This window comes from Arachis ipaensis, chromosome B09, assembly GCF_000816755.2.
Source record: "Arachis ipaensis cultivar K30076 chromosome B09, Araip1.1, whole genome shotgun sequence".
Classification (NCBI taxonomy): domain Eukaryota; kingdom Viridiplantae; phylum Streptophyta; class Magnoliopsida; order Fabales; family Fabaceae; genus Arachis; species Arachis ipaensis.
The window spans coordinates 67,698,489-67,714,147 of NC_029793.2; the positions used below are offsets into that span (position 1 = coordinate 67,698,489).

A 15,659-nucleotide genomic window follows, 5' to 3' on the forward strand; every position below is an offset into this window, starting at 1 on the left:
AAGAGATGGTAAAAGATGAAAAGAGGAAGGAAGGTGAGGGTCGTATGCTCTTCGTGTGTGATTGGGGTTGTTTGAAGTGGAATAGGAGATGCACTACAAGAAAAATACCCATTCAGCCACACTTTTTTTAAGCTACATTTAAAAAGCGTAGCCTATTCCTAGAATAGGCTACGCTTTTTCACATGATGCCCTTTTATAAGAGAAAAGGAAACACTATTGAGGCATCACTTCAAAAGCGTCTCCTTAGATATTTTAAATATCACTTATAAAGCGTAGCCAAATTTGAAAAGCTATGGATACATTTTTTAGATCAAAGGCAGCGCTTTTAAAAAGTAACCCATTTGTTAAATTTTGGGTGCGCTTCAGAAGTGTCTCCTAATATTAAAATACCAAATAAACACTTAGTGAAATTTTGTTTGCCCTCAATCGATCACCCTCAGTCCCTCATCCTCACTCGACACACACCCTCATCCTCACTCAACAGACACACGAAAGAGCGAAGAAATCAGAAAACTAAGGGGGAGAATGGGAAGAAGAAGAGAGGAGAGGGAAGGAAGAACGACGGCGGCTAACTGGCTAGGGATCTGCCGTCGTCGTCGTCGAATGCCAGTGAGAGAGAGAGAGAGCTCGAGGAAGAGAAAACGCAATGGAGGAGAGAAGAAAGGAGTGCTCCGTCGCCGCTGAAGCTCCACCGCCGCTGCTAGGGCTTGTTGCCGTCGCCGTTCTGCCACCGCCAGGCTGATGTACCGCCGCCGAGGATCTCGAATGGGATGTCTCACCGCCGTTGTGCTCTGTCGCCGCGCTGCCATCGACTGGAGCTCGTCGCTGAGTTGCTGCACCGTCTCCAAGCCGTTACGTCCCCGCTCATCTCTTCTTCACCGTCACTGCTCATCACCATGGTCGTATCCTCTGTCACCAGGTAAGCATTCTCTGTTCTGTATCCTCTCTTTCTCTGATTTAGGCAATTAGGGTTCTTAATCCTCATTGTCAAGAACAAAACACATGGCTCAAGTTGATGCAGCTGGGCTCAATATTCCTTTTGAAGAAGGCCCCCAGTGTTAGGTTAGCCACTCAGGTCCAATTTCTGTGGGGAAGGCTGTTTAATTTCATTGCCTGCTTCATAATATTTTCAGCCCTCAGTTATAATCTTTCTTTTATTCTCTTTTACGTACATCTGTTTTGATTAATTAGTTGACACTTGAAGTCCATTTTACTGTGCAGGTAATGGAAGATCTCTGTGAGCGCTATTTTGACCCTAATTATTTGAACTTCTTTCACATGATAAGGTAAGGTGAGATGTTTAACGGCACTTTTATATGCTCTGCTGATCACCCTGTACCACCATAGTAAAATTGCCAATTGAAGAAAATTTGTTCTATACTCTGCAATTAGGGTTAAATTTAATTAGGATTCTATATCACAATTTCATATTTAATTAGGGTTTTTCTATGTCTGGTTCAATTTCTGCCGTGCTGTCTGTGTTAGAAGCTTTTCCGTGCAGAATCGCATTTGATCATTGCTTGTTATTATTAGTGTTGAATTCTAATTTTGTTCTTTATTCAATTTGTGATGAATTGACTTTGGTTTTGTGAGAAGGTGTACTGCGGTTTAGGGTTCTGATTTTATGATTTTTAATTTGGGGGTTTTAGCTTCTGAATGCGTATTGTTTCTAATTTTTAGGGTTATAGGTTTTAGCTTCTGAATGCGTATTATCTTATGAATCTACTCTGAATTCTGTTTGAGTGAACATTTTTATTTTACTGTATGAATAGTACATGATAGGAGTTAAAGTTATTTTGCTGTGGTATTGTCTTTCTAATTTTTTGAGTTTATGTTGCTTGCTTCATTAGAATTTGCTTTTTGATTTTGCATCTTGCTTGTTAAGTTCGTTTTAGCTTCATAGTTGTATAAGTAATCATTGTTTCATACTAGCATATAAACCTTGTACTCAAAATGTCACCGACTGATTCTTTTTCTTTTTCTTGATATATATGTTTGTTTTTTTTAATTGTGTTAGAGGTGGATGCTTGATCCTTTACACTTGTGAGTTGCGTTACTCATTAGTGAAAGTAGCTTTTTGATGTTTCTCGATTAATTTGCATTCTAATATGGTATCAAATCAAGTGTGAACAAACCTTACCTGAATTGCTTTGAAAGTTGTTTTATTTACTGCTCTTACTCTGATGGAAAGTAACTTTGAAATTCTGCTTCTTTAAACCTTACCTGAATTGCTTTGAAAGTTGTTTTATTTACTGCTCTTACTCTGATGGAAAGTAACTTTGAAATTTTGCTTCTTTATGTTGTGACGTCAATGTGAATAAGTTGCCACTGGTCATGTCTAGTTTGTATCAATCAGATGCATCTTGATCTGGTTTTCTGCAATTATCGCCTAAATTTTAATTAATTAGATTGATTCATTCTATTTGAATGTTCTCGTGGATGATAGTATCCTTAAATCATCCTTTTACTAGTTGGAGTTCAAGTGATACAGTAGCGTTGAAAAGCGTAGCCTATTCTGGAAAAATGAAAGCTGAAAAGCGTAGCCTTTGGTCCTGGACAGCATCACTTGAAAAGCGTAGCCTATTCCCAAACGCCAAAAGCGTAGCCTTTGGTGCAGAAAAGCGTAGCCTTTGAGAATAGGCAACGGCCGAATAGGAATCACTCTAAAAAGCGTTGCCGTAGCCCAAAAAGCGTAGCCGTAGCCTAAGGCATCATTTTTTTTCACTTTTGGCTACACTTTTCAAGTGTACCTGAATGGGAGTTTTTCTTGTAGTGATGGTAAAGTGAGGCTTTTATAATGGGTGGATGTTGTGGTGGGAAGGGTAGGAATGACTTGGAGGATGGAAAGGAAGCATGCAAAAGTGGAAGGAATACAAGAAGATGAAGAAGTTGCTAAGCTGTCCAGCCTGACCTCTTTGCACTCAAAAGGCTATAACTTTAGCTACAGAGGTCCAAACGACGCGGTTCTAGTTGCATTGGAAAGCTAACGTCTGGGGCTTCTATTTGACATATAATATGCTATAGTTTCCCTGACGCTAGGTGACGCAACCGCATGATCCATGCGGCCGCGTCGCAGTGACAGAAATCAGCGTGTTTGAATTCTTCTCTAGCGATTTCCGGGCTGTTTTCGACCCAGTTCGCGGCCCAGAAAATACAGATTAGAGGCTATAAAGTGGGGGATTGCATCCATTCATAGGGAGGCTCTCACATTCACAATTTTAGGAGTAGATGTAGTTTTTAGAGAGAGAGGTTCTCTCCTCTCTCTTAGGATTAGGATTTAGGACTTCTCTTAGTTTTATGAGTGACTCTCAATCCCAGGTTTAATGTTCTTTTTATTTCTTTTCTCACTTTTGTTTATGACTCTTTATGATTGATTTTCTATTTTAATATATTTTGAGGTATTTCAGACTTATGATTGCTCTCTTTAATTTATGTTACTGTTGCTTCCCATCTGAAGGCATTTTTATTCCGGTAAATTTACTTTTTCCCTTTTGGTCTTGGTTAAGAAAGCAGTAACTCAGGAGTTACCTTATCTCAACATAATTGATAACTGTTATCTTTGCTAATTGAACTGAACTTCAAATAATCCCAACCTTTTCTTAGGAAATAAATAGGATTCGAAGATCAAACTAATTAGTCCCTTGACTTTCCTTTGCTTTAGTAAAGGTCAACTAAGTGGAATTAAGATTCAACTCTCATTATTATTGATAAGGATAACTAAGTCTGGACTTCTAATTTCTTATACCTCGCCAAGAGATTTTATTATTATCACTTTATTTTACTTGTCATTTAAATATACTTGTGCCCATTGCCCAAACTAAACATTCCCCAGAAAACTCATAACCAATGATAAATACACCTCCCTGCAATTTCTTGAGAAGACGACCCGAGGTTTAAATACTCGGTTATCAATTTTAAATGGGTTTGTTACTTGTGACAACCAAAACGTTTGTACGAAGGGATTTCTGTCGGTTTAGAGACTATATCTACAACGCGACTGTTTTTATGAACTTCTTTACTGGCAAAAATCCTAACGTCAAAATGGCACCGTTGCCGGAGAATTGCAAACATGTGCCTTATTATTGGTTATTGTAAATATTTTATTTTTGCTTATTTATTTGTTTTTATTTTTGTTTTTATTTTTGTTTTTTCTTAAGTTAAGAGGTTATTGGTTTTTTTATTTTAAAATTTTTATTTTACCTTATCTTATTTCAAAAATCAAATTTCAAAATTCAAATTTAAAGATTTTTCAAAATTCAAACTTAAAAATTTTCAAATTTCAAATTTCAAAAATTCAAAATTCAAAAATTTAAAATTCAAAATTTCAAAATTTAATTTTCAAATTCAAAATTTAAATAACCTTTTAATTTAAATTTATTTTTATTTTTAATTTTTTATTAGTTACTATGAATTCTCACCCCTCTCGCTTCAAGTTTGATTCCAATGTTGTTGTTAGGAATGGAAACTATAATGAGAACAGGCATCAAGGTTAGAAGAATCAAAGATGGGAGGAGCCACAAGGATTTAATCAACCCTCATGGCAACAACCACCTCCAATGGACTATCAACAACCATTTTGTGATGCATATCAAGGCAATGGCTATGGTGAGCACTCTTTTGATTATCAACAAACACCACCATATGCCTATGAACCCTCTCCTCAACATAACTTTGGACCACCAAACTCACAAGCCCCTTTCCGCCATTCACCTCCATATAACCCTAACCCTCAACCACCATACCAACCACCTTATGAGCCATATGAACCATATATAGAACCACCCCAATTTCCAACCCAATTACTCACAAGAACCACCACTTCAATATTCACCATCTCCATATCGATCAATCCAAGAGCACTATGATCCTATTTATGAAAGCCGAGTGCATCAAGAGATAAAGGATCGTTTCAAGGAAACAGTGGATCGATTTCATGCAACCATTCGTCAAATTAAGCAGGTGAAAATTCAATTAGTTTCCCGATGTTCGGACACTCAAGGAACCCCCATGGCTTCATGTGGACAATCTAATGAAGAATGTAGTATGAAGGAGATACTAGAAACTCCAGTGAACAGTACGGAGCATGATTTTGTACTGGAACAAGTAGAGGAAGCCGGAATTATTGAAGAAGAAGAATTGGTTGAAGACTTAGGAGATGCAGAACCTCCATGGGAAAATCCAGTCACAGAACCCCCTTTCCAAGACGTTTGAAATTGATGCTGAGGAGGGTGTACAACCTCCAAGGCATATCACAGTTGAAGACTTGGAAGAGGTTGATCAAGAGATGGAGATTCAAGAAGAAGAAGCACAACCTCTCATGCCCTTGGAAAGCAGTGAAGAGAAGATTGAATTGGAAGAAAGCTACCAAGAGGAAGAGGTTGAAATTGAAGAAGCTTGCAAAGAGGTGATAATTATCAGAGAAGAGCACAAGGGAGTGGAGCTTGCAATTTCGTTAAAAACACCTCCCCCCAAGTTGCCATCATCCTTCACAACATTCAAGTGGGTAAAATTCATATCCCTTAGCTTTCTAATCCCACTTGAATATGGGCTACTGGAGACGGATGGTCAACTTAGAACTCTTTGTGGCATAAAGAGTAAGAGGAAGATGGCCAGTGGTAAGAATTGTCCTGCAAGGTTCATTATGGTTGAAAGCTTAAAGTTTAAATGTAAAGGTTGGTGTAAAGCTCCACTGAATGGGTCTAGGAAGTTGTTTGGCCGCTTTAGTGAGAATTCAGATTGCCTACCACCCAGATGGAATCATGATGATCAACAAGAAGACGGGTGCAAAAGCAAGATTTGGGACCCCGGAATCCAATCTAGAAATCAGCACTCTTGCGGCCTTGTCACATGCTTTAACTTACTTGAAGGCTTTCTGCGCCTAGTTTTGGATCTCGGAGGACATTGGAATCATAAACATTGGTGGAGATTCCTGGATGAGTTCAAGCACAAGCCACCATAACAAAGGATTCCCCAAATGTCCAACTTAAGGACAATAACTAAAAGTGCTAGGTGGGAGACAACCCACTGTGGTATGATCGTTTCTTTTTCATTTTTATTTAGTTTTATTTGTTTTTGAGTTTTATTTTATTTTATTGAACCTGGAGTTTTGCATCACATTCATATTAACACTGCATTCTGCATTTTCTTTTCAGATAAAAAAAAAACGAGCACACGACGCAACCGCATCAGCGACGCGTCCGCGTCGCAAGGAGATGGGAGACAATATTAATATGAACAGAGAGTTTCGCAGGAGCAGCGCTGGAGGCATGCCAATGGCACAAATCACCCCACGCGACCGCGTCGCTGACTCGACCGCGTCATATGGGAATAATTGCCTCCCACGCGACCGCGTCACCCACGTGGCCGCGTGACCTGAAATCGGCGTAAAAAAGGGTGTATGGAAGAAAGTTGAGCTAGCGTTGGGCTGGACCCGTGCTAGTAGCACAAGCCCTGCCACGCGAACGCGTTACCCACGCGACCGCGTCATATTGGAAATAAGGCCACCCGCGCAATCGCGTCGACCACGCGACGGCGTCACCCTGGATTTTGGCAATACAGAGTTTTGAACAGAGAGTTGTGCGACCGCGAGGCTGCACTCGCGCCACTAGCACAAATCGAGTCACGCGATCGCGTGCCCCACGCGTCTGCGTCACCCAACCTTATCGCGCACCACGCAACCGCGTCGCTAGCGTCGCACACCTTAACCTAATATGCCAAAATATTTTATCTTCCCCAATCCTAATTTTTCCTCCCTCCTTTCTTACTTACTTCTTCTTCCCTTCCTTCCCTTCTCATTCTTCTTATCTTTTATTTTCTTTTGCTTACTTGCGTACTTTCATTCATTGTATTATTTTCATTAGTGTTGGAATTTTATTTGGGTCATTATAGATTGTTGCATAATTATTTGACAATTATATATTACTTTTTAAAGGATGCTTGCATGTTCAATTTAATACTTTTAAATAGCTTATTTACTATGCATGCTATGTGTTTGTGAAAAAGCCCATATGGCATTATGCACTTCTCTATTTTACTTTATACTATTCAATGCTTGCTTTTCATAAACTCCCTTTACTATTGTATTAATTGAAATTAATTGTCAATACAAACATGATGGTTTGTTACGAGTAATGCTTGATCTATGCTACTCATGCCCTTTGCCGGCATGCCAATAAACACCTTGCATTCACTTGTCCTTATATGCACTAGCTATTTTCCATTGATGGCTTTTCACATGTACTCGCGAGTATGTGTTAATGTCAGTTATATCTTAATGTGCATCCATCACCACCTTTTCCGTTCTCTTCCTTGCTATATATATCTCTTTGAATTTAATTTACTTTCTCTTCCCTTTTTCAGGATGGCCACCAAGAAAGGAAAAGAGAAAGTCATTCCCAAATCAACAGCAAGGAAAGAAACAAAAAGAGCCCCAGCTGAGGAACCACAACCCCCATCTACTTGCACATCTTAGCATGAACCAAGGACGGTGCAATCTTTAAGTGTGGGGAGGTCGATACCGATCTCCATGGGTTAGTTATTTCCTATTTCAACACTAATGTTTATTTGTTCATTGTTGCATCTGCATATTTGATTGCATGTTTATTTGATTTTGTGCATTTAGTTACTACTTGGTTAAAGTAATAAAATTCTTTTTAGGACCTTATTTTTGAAAAATTTCACTAATTTAAAATGAAAATTATTGTGTTAAACTTGTTTGAAGTTGTATTTGGAACATGGTTTTTGAGCCAAAGAACACACAACCTGTGAGCTTTGAACTTATTTACATGGTTACATTATTTAACCATAAATATATTATTCCTGTGTGTTTTCTTCTTTATAATTGTAATCTATATTTTGTTACAATCTATATGTCCATTATTTAGTGTATTTACATGCTTGCATATGATTGAGGCCATTGTTTGATTTTAGCTCACTTATCCCAAATAAGCCTACCCTTTAAATCACCCTTGTTAGCCACTTTGAGCCTTTTAATCCCCATTTATTCTATACTTTACCACATCATTAGCCTTAAGCAGAAAAACAAATTAAAAACCCCAATTGAATCTTTCGTTAGCTTAAGATAGAGATTGTGCATCAACTAAGTGTGGGAAATTGTGGGAACATGGGTTAATAAGGGAATGTATCATGTTTCTAATTTATTTGAATATTAGGAATTTGGGAACCTACTCATGAAAAACCAAAATAGAAAAATAATAGAAAAATCCATGTGCATTGATAAGTTATGTTTATTTTCTCTACGAAAAAAAAAGAGAGAGAAAAAGAAAAAAAATAAAAGATCAATGCACATGTGATAAAAATTAAAGAAAATTTGGTACATGAGTATGGGAATTATACAAAAGTGGGAATTATGGGTAGCTAGGCATGAATTTTAAAGTATATAGAGTATATGTATATTAGGTGAGAGCTTAGGTTAATTAAAGATTCAATTTATAAAGCTCACTTAGCCATATATATACCTTTACCCTTACCTTAGCCCTATTACAACCTTGAAAAAGACCTCATGATGTTTGCATTGGTATATTAAATATTGTTGATTGGTTAGATAAAGAACAAGGTTTAGAAAGCATGACTAGAGAAGAGTAGAGTGAATAACCCTATACACTTGAGATATTAGAGCGATACACACTACCAGTGAGGGTTCAATGCTTGATTCTATGTTCCCTGCTTTCATGAGCTGTCTTCTTACAAGTTTACTTGCTTTTTATTGTATGATTTGAATTAGTGAAATCTGGTTTATGTTTGTCTTGAAGAGCTTATTTACTTTTAACCAAGTAGGTAGAAACATTTTGCATGTAGTTGCATTCATATAGGTAGGTTGCATTTCATACATTCTACCATTCCTCTTCATCTTTATAGTTTCTCTTGAGCTTAGCATGAGGACATCCTAATGTTTAAGTGTGGGGAGGTTGATAAACCACTTTTTCATGGTTTATCTTGTGCTCAATTGAGTGGATTTTATCAACTCTTTACCCACTTATTCATAATATTTGCATGGTTTTATATTTCCTTCCTGACTTTGTGCTATGATTGAAAACATGCTTCTTTGATCTTATATTTGCTTATTATTAATCCTCTCTTATCACCATTAAATTCTTTGATATGTGTGTTAAGTATTTTCAGATATTATAGGGTAGGAATGACTTGGAGGATGGAAAGGAAGCATGCAAAAGTGGAAGGAATAAAAGAAGATGAAGAAGTTGCTAAGCTGTCCAACCTGACCTCTTCACACTCAAACGGCTATAACTTTAGCTATAGAAGTCCAAACGATGCGGTTTCAGTTGCATTGGAAAGCTAACGTCCGGGGCTTCGATTTGATATATGATATGCTATAGTTCCCCTGACGCTAGATGACGCGACCGCGTGATCCATGCGGCCGCGTCGCAGTGACGGAAATCAGCGTGTTTGAATTCTTCTCCAGCGATTTTCGGGCTGTTTTCGACCCAGTTCGCGGCCCAGAAAACACAGATTAGAGGCTATAAAGTGAGGGATTCCATCCATTCATAGGGAGGCTCTCGCATTCACAATTTTAGGAGTAGATGTAGTTTTTAGAGAGAGAGGTTCTCTCCTCTCTCTTAGGATTAGGATTTAGGACTTCTCTTAGTTTTAGGAGTGACTCTCAATCCCAGGTTCAATGTTCTTTTTATTTCTTTTCTCACTTTTGTTTATGACTCTTTATGATTGATTTTCTATTTTAATATATTTTGAGGTATTTCAGACTTATGATTGCTCTCTTTAATTTATGTCACTGTTGCTTCCCATCTGAAGGCATTTTTATTCCAGTAAATTTACTTTTTCCCTTTTGGTCTTGGTTAAGAAAGCAGTAACTCAGGAGTTACCTTATCTCAACATAATTGATAACTGTTATCTTTGCTAATTGAACTGAAATTCAAATAATCCCAACCTTTTCTTAGGAAATAAATAGGATTCGAAGATCAAACTAATTAGTCCCTTGACTTTCCTTTGCTAAGTAAAGGTCAACTAAGTGGAATTAAGATTCAACTATCATTATTATTGATAAGGATAACTAAGTCTGGACTTCTAATTTCTTATACCTCGCCAAGAGATTTTATTATTATTACTTTATTTTACTTGTCATTTAAATATACCTGTGCCCATTGCCCAAACTCAACATTCCCCAGAAAACTCATAATCAATAATAAATACACCTCGCTACAATTCCTTGAGAAGACGACCCGATGTTTAAATACTCGGTTATCAATTTTAAAGGGGTTTGTTACTTGTGACAACCAAAACGTTTGTACGAAGGGATTTTTGTCAGTTTAGAGACTATATCTACAACGCGACTGTTTTTATGAACTTCTTTACTGGCAAAAATCCTAACGTCAGTGGCGCCTAGCGTGGGAAGAGGCGCCAACTCTTTTCTCACTGTGTCTTCTGCGTGTGTTGAGTTCCAAAGTGTAAGTACACTTTGACTTCCTTGCTTTGTGAGCTGTTTACCATGTGGGCCCCATCTTCTCTCCTGAAATGAAACTGAACCCATTAGTAATGACTAAAGAACCCTTTCACATTCCTTCTCATCAAGAGTGAATTGGATTGCAACTGATGGGTGTCCCTTGCGACACCAAACTTAATTCTTTGGCATCTTAATAAATTGGTTTTATCATTGTGTATTTAATGTGTTCTTAAGAGTGGAATAACATCTATCTTTTCATTTTCTTTTGATTCCAATTCCTCTGAACTCATTAAACCACATTCATGTTCTTATCCAAAACATTAAGTGCTTTCAAATTGGGTGACTTGGGCTACTAGATGATTCTTGGTGGTGGCCACACCAAACTTAGTAATTTAGCTAGTCCTCAGCCCAATCACTCATCATGATCTATTCCTTCATCAAGTTGCAATTCCGGAATAGGAAAAAAATGTAAAGAAAATCTAGCTACCAAAGCTAAAATCAAACATTCTAATCTGCAATTGTAAACTAATCCTAATATGGTATTGTAAGATAAATGAGAGACTGAAAATTAAACTACCTAATGCAACGAATTTTTAAACCACTTCTAAGAAAAGTAACTAAATCAAAAAGGATAAAGTGTTAGGGTACCTCCCAACTAGCGCTTCTTTATTGTCATTAGCTTGACATTCCTTCATTTTTAGCTGAGCTTGTAGCTCACTCCCTGCTCCTCTAAGGAGCCTCCCAAGTAGTGTTTGAGTCTATGGCCATTGACAGTAAAAGTTCTCTGAGTCTTGTCCTCTATGAGCTCCACATGACCATAGGGAAACACCATGAGTATGGTGAAAGGTCCTGACCATCTAGACTTCAGTTTTCCAGGGAAGAACTTGAGTCTTGAGTTGTAGAGTAACAATTTCTGTCCTTCAATGAACTCCCTTCTTGCTATCTTTTGGTCATGCCACCTTTTTGTTTTCTCTTTGTAGATTTTTGCATTCTCATATGCTTGATTCCTAAACTCCTCCAGCTCATTGTGTTGCATTAATCTCTTTTCTCCAGCAGCTTGCTCATCATAGTTTAACATCTTTAGAGCCCAAAAGGTTCTATGTTCAAGTTCAACTGGCAAGTGACAAGCCTTGCCATATACCAGTTGGTATGGAGACATCCCAATGGAAGTCTTATAGGCTGTCCTGTAGGCCCATAGTGCATCATCCATAGACCAATCCTTTCTTGAGCTTCCAACAGTTTTTTCAAGGATTCTTTTTAGCTCTCTGTTGAAAATTTCAGCTTGCCCGTTGGTCTGTGGGTGGTATGGAGTTGCCACTTTGTGCTTTACTCCATATCTGAGAAGGAGTGTCTCGAGTTGTTTGTTGCAGAAGTGTGTCCCTCCATCACTAATGAGAGCTCTGGGAACTCCAAATCTACTGAAAATGTTCCTTCTCAAGAAGCTTATCACAACCTTGTTGTCATTTATTGTAGTGGCTATGGCTTCTACCCATCTTGAGACATAATCAACAGCCACCAATATATAGCTATTAGAGTAGGAGGTTGGGAAGGGTCCCATGAAATCAATCCCCCATACATCAAATAGCTCAAACTCTAGAATGAATTGCTGTGGCATCTCATTTCTCTTGGTTTGATTACCAGCTCTTTGGCATTCATCACATCTTGACACCATTTCCTTGGCATCCTTAAACATTGTTGGCCAGTAAAATCTGGATTGAAGCACTTTTACTGCTGTCCTTTCTCCACTAAAGTGACCTCCATATGCAGATCCATGGCACTGCCATAATACTTCCTGCCCTTCCTCATGGGGTATACACCTTCTTAGGATTCTATCAGCACACTTTTTGAACAAATAAGGATCATCCCAGATGTAGTGTTTGGCATCCTTGATTAGCTTCCTCCTTATGTGCCTATTGATGTTAGTTGGTAGCTCCCCAATAGCCTTGAAGTTAGCTATGTCTGCAAACCAAGGGGCTACTCGAATCATCATCAATTGTTCATCAGGAAAGCTTTCATTGACTGCTACTTGCTGCATATTTTCTTCTTGTGGGATCCTTGAGAGGTGGTCAGCTACCTTATTCTCTGCTCCGCTCCTATCTTTAATCTCAATATCAAATTCTTGGAGCAACAAGATCCACTTTATTAGTCTGGGCTTAGATTCTTGTTTGGTAAGCAAGTATTTGAGTGCTGCATGATCAGTGAATACAATTACTTTTGAGCCAATAAGATATGATCTAAACTTGTGAAAAGCAAAAACTATGGCTAAAAGCTCTTTCTCTATTGTGGTATAGTTCCTTTGATTCTCATTGAGAACCTTGCTAGCGTAGTAAACAACATGTACTAGCTTGTCTTTCCTCTGTCCCGGAACAGTACCAACAGCAAAATCAGATGCATCACACATTAGTTCAAAGGAAAGATCCCAGCTTGGTGGTGCTATAATAGGTGCAGAGGAGAGTTTTTTCTTAAGTTCATCAAAGGATATCATGCACTCTCTATCAAAAATAAAGGGAGTATTTGAGACAAGTAGGTTGCTAAGGAGTTTTGTAATTTTTGAAAAATCTTTGATAAATCTCCTATAGAACCCAGCATGTCCCAAAAAGCTTCTGATTGCTTTGACATTGCAAGGTGGAGGTAATTTTTCAATTACTTCTACTTTTGCCTTGTCCAAATCTATGCCATCTTTTGAAATCTTGTGGCCAAGAACCACCCCTTCAGTCACCATAAAATGGCACTTCTCCCATTTTAAAACTAGGTTGGTTTCTTGATACCTTTTTAGCACAAGAGCAAGATGGTATAGGCAATCAGAATATGAGTTCCAAAATACAGAGAAGTCATCCATGAATACTTCTATGAACTTCTCAATCATGTTTGAAAAAATGGAGAGCATGCACCTTTGGAATGTTGCAGGTGCATTACACAATCCAAAGGGCATTCTCCTATAAGCAAAAACACCATATGGACAAGTAAATGAAGTTTTTTCCTAGTCCTTGGGGTCTACAACAATTTGGTTGTAGCGCGAGTACCCATCTAGGAAGCAATAATATTCATGTCCTGCCAATCTTTCAAGCATCTGGTCCATGGAAGGTAAGGGAAAGTGGTCCTTCCGGGTGGCTTCATTAAGTTTCCGGTAGTCAATGCACATACGCCATCCGGTCACTGTCCTTATGGGTATCAATTCATTCTTCTCATTTGCCACAACAGTGATCCCTCCCTTCTTAGGGACTACTTGCATCGGGCTTACCCAAGGGCTGTCTGAGATAGGGTAGATCACTCCTGCTTGCCATAGTTTCAACACTTCTTTCTGAACCACTTCATTCATAGTTGGGTTCAACCTCCTTTGTTGTTGACTTGAAGGTTTGGCATCTTCTTCAAGCAAGATCTTATGCATACACGTTGAAGGACTGATCCCTTTTAAATCTGCAAGTGTGCAGCCTATGGCATCCTTGTGTTGTCTCAGTACTTGGATGAGCTCCTCTTCTTGTTTCTTACTCAGACTTAAATTCATGATCACTGGTTGGGTGTTGTTAGCATCTAGATATGCATACTTCAAGCTGGGTGGTAATGCTTTCAGTTCTAGTTTTGGTGGCTCTGCATCTTTGTTGCTTGTAATGGTTGGCATGATTGAGTTTCTCATGGTTGCTTGTGGTGATTCTCCATTTGGTGCTTGTTCCAGCTCAATGGTTTCTCCACATTGTTCTTCTTCCAAGACTTCTTGAACTATTTGTTCCATGGTGTCTACCAGCATGCATTCTCCTATGGATTCCTTGGGGTAACTCATTCCTTTGAAGACATTGAAGACCATTCTCTCTTCATGCAACCTCAAGACTAGTTCCCCTTTTTGCACATCGATGATGGCTCCAGCAGTAGCTAGGAATGGTCTTCCTAGGATAATTGACGTGCTGGCCTCTTCTTCCATGTACAGCACAACGAAATCAGCAGGGAAAATGAACTCTCCTACTTTCACTAGTAAGTATGTTCTGTCAGCCAATTGGAGTGCCATTCTTCTCATCATGGTCATGGACATAAGATTTATGCTAGCTCCCAAATCACACAAAGCCTTCTCAATGGCGATGTCTCCTATGATGCAGGCAATTTGGAAACTCCCTGGGTCCTTCAGCTTTTGAGGCAGCTTCTTCTGTATGATGGCGCTGCATTCTTCAGTCAATATTATGGTTTCTTTTGCTTCTCAGTTCCTTTTTTTGGTTATAAGCTCCTTCAAAAATTTAGCATAGAGTGGCATTTGTTCTAATACCTCAGCAAATGGTATGTTGATTTAGAGCCTCTTGAAGATCTCTAGGAACTTAGAAAACTGGCCATCCTTCCCATCTTTTCCCAGTCTTTGTGGGTATGGTGCCTTTGGCACATACGACTTCAAGACTGGTTTTGGTAGTGGTGGAGCAGGGATTTCTTCTTCATCCTTGTTCCCATGCTTTGCTACAACTTCTTCATGCTTGCCTTTTGATGAGCGGATATTTTATACGCTTTTTGGGGTTAATTTCATATAGTTTTGAGTATGATCTAGTTAGTTTTTAGTTTATTTCCATTAGTTTTTAGGAAAAATTCATATTTCTGGACTTTACTATGAGTTGTGTGTTTTTCTGTAATTTTAGGTATTTTTCTGGCTGAAATTGAAGGAGCTGAGCAAAAATCTGATTCAGGCTGAAAAAGGACTGCTGATGTTGTTGGATTCTGACCTCCCTGCACTCAAAGTGGATTTTCTGGAGCTACGGAACTCGAAAAGGCATGCTTCCAATTGCGTTGGAAAGTAGACATCCAGAGCTTTCCAGCAATATATAATAGTTCATATTTTGCACAAGGATAGACGACGTAAACTGGCGTTCAACGCCAGTTCTCTGCCCAATTCTGGCGTCCAGCGCTAGAAAAGGATCAAAAGCTGGAGTTGAACGCCCAAACTGGCACAAAAACTGGCGTTCAACTCCACAAATGGCCTCTGCACGTGAATTGCTTAAATCTCAGCCCAGCACACATCAAGTGGGCCCCAGAAGTGGATCTCTGCATCATCCATCATAGTTTACTCATTTTTTGTAAACCTAGGCTACTAGTTTAGTATTTAAAACAACTTTTAGAGACTTATTTTGCATCTCATGACATTTTTAGATCTAAACTTTGTACTCTTTGACGGCATGAGTCTCTAAACTCCATTGTTGGGGGTGAGGAGCTCTGCTGTGTCTCGATGAAGTAATGCAAGTATTTCTGTTTTCCA

The 15,659-nt window shown here is 38.6% G+C and overlaps 1 long non-coding RNA gene across 2 annotated transcripts; it reads left to right on the top strand.

Annotated features, from left to right (window-relative positions):
* LOC110266663 lies at positions 375 to 1,742 on the top strand. 2 transcript variants are annotated; one of them, XR_002354137.1, is made up of 3 exons: positions 375 to 919; positions 1,013 to 1,062; positions 1,222 to 1,742. It is a non-coding gene; the product is annotated as an uncharacterized LOC110266663 (long non-coding RNA). The 2 variants fall into 2 exon arrangements; XR_002354136.1 differs by lacking the exon at positions 1,013 to 1,062 and having other exon boundaries at positions 377 to 919.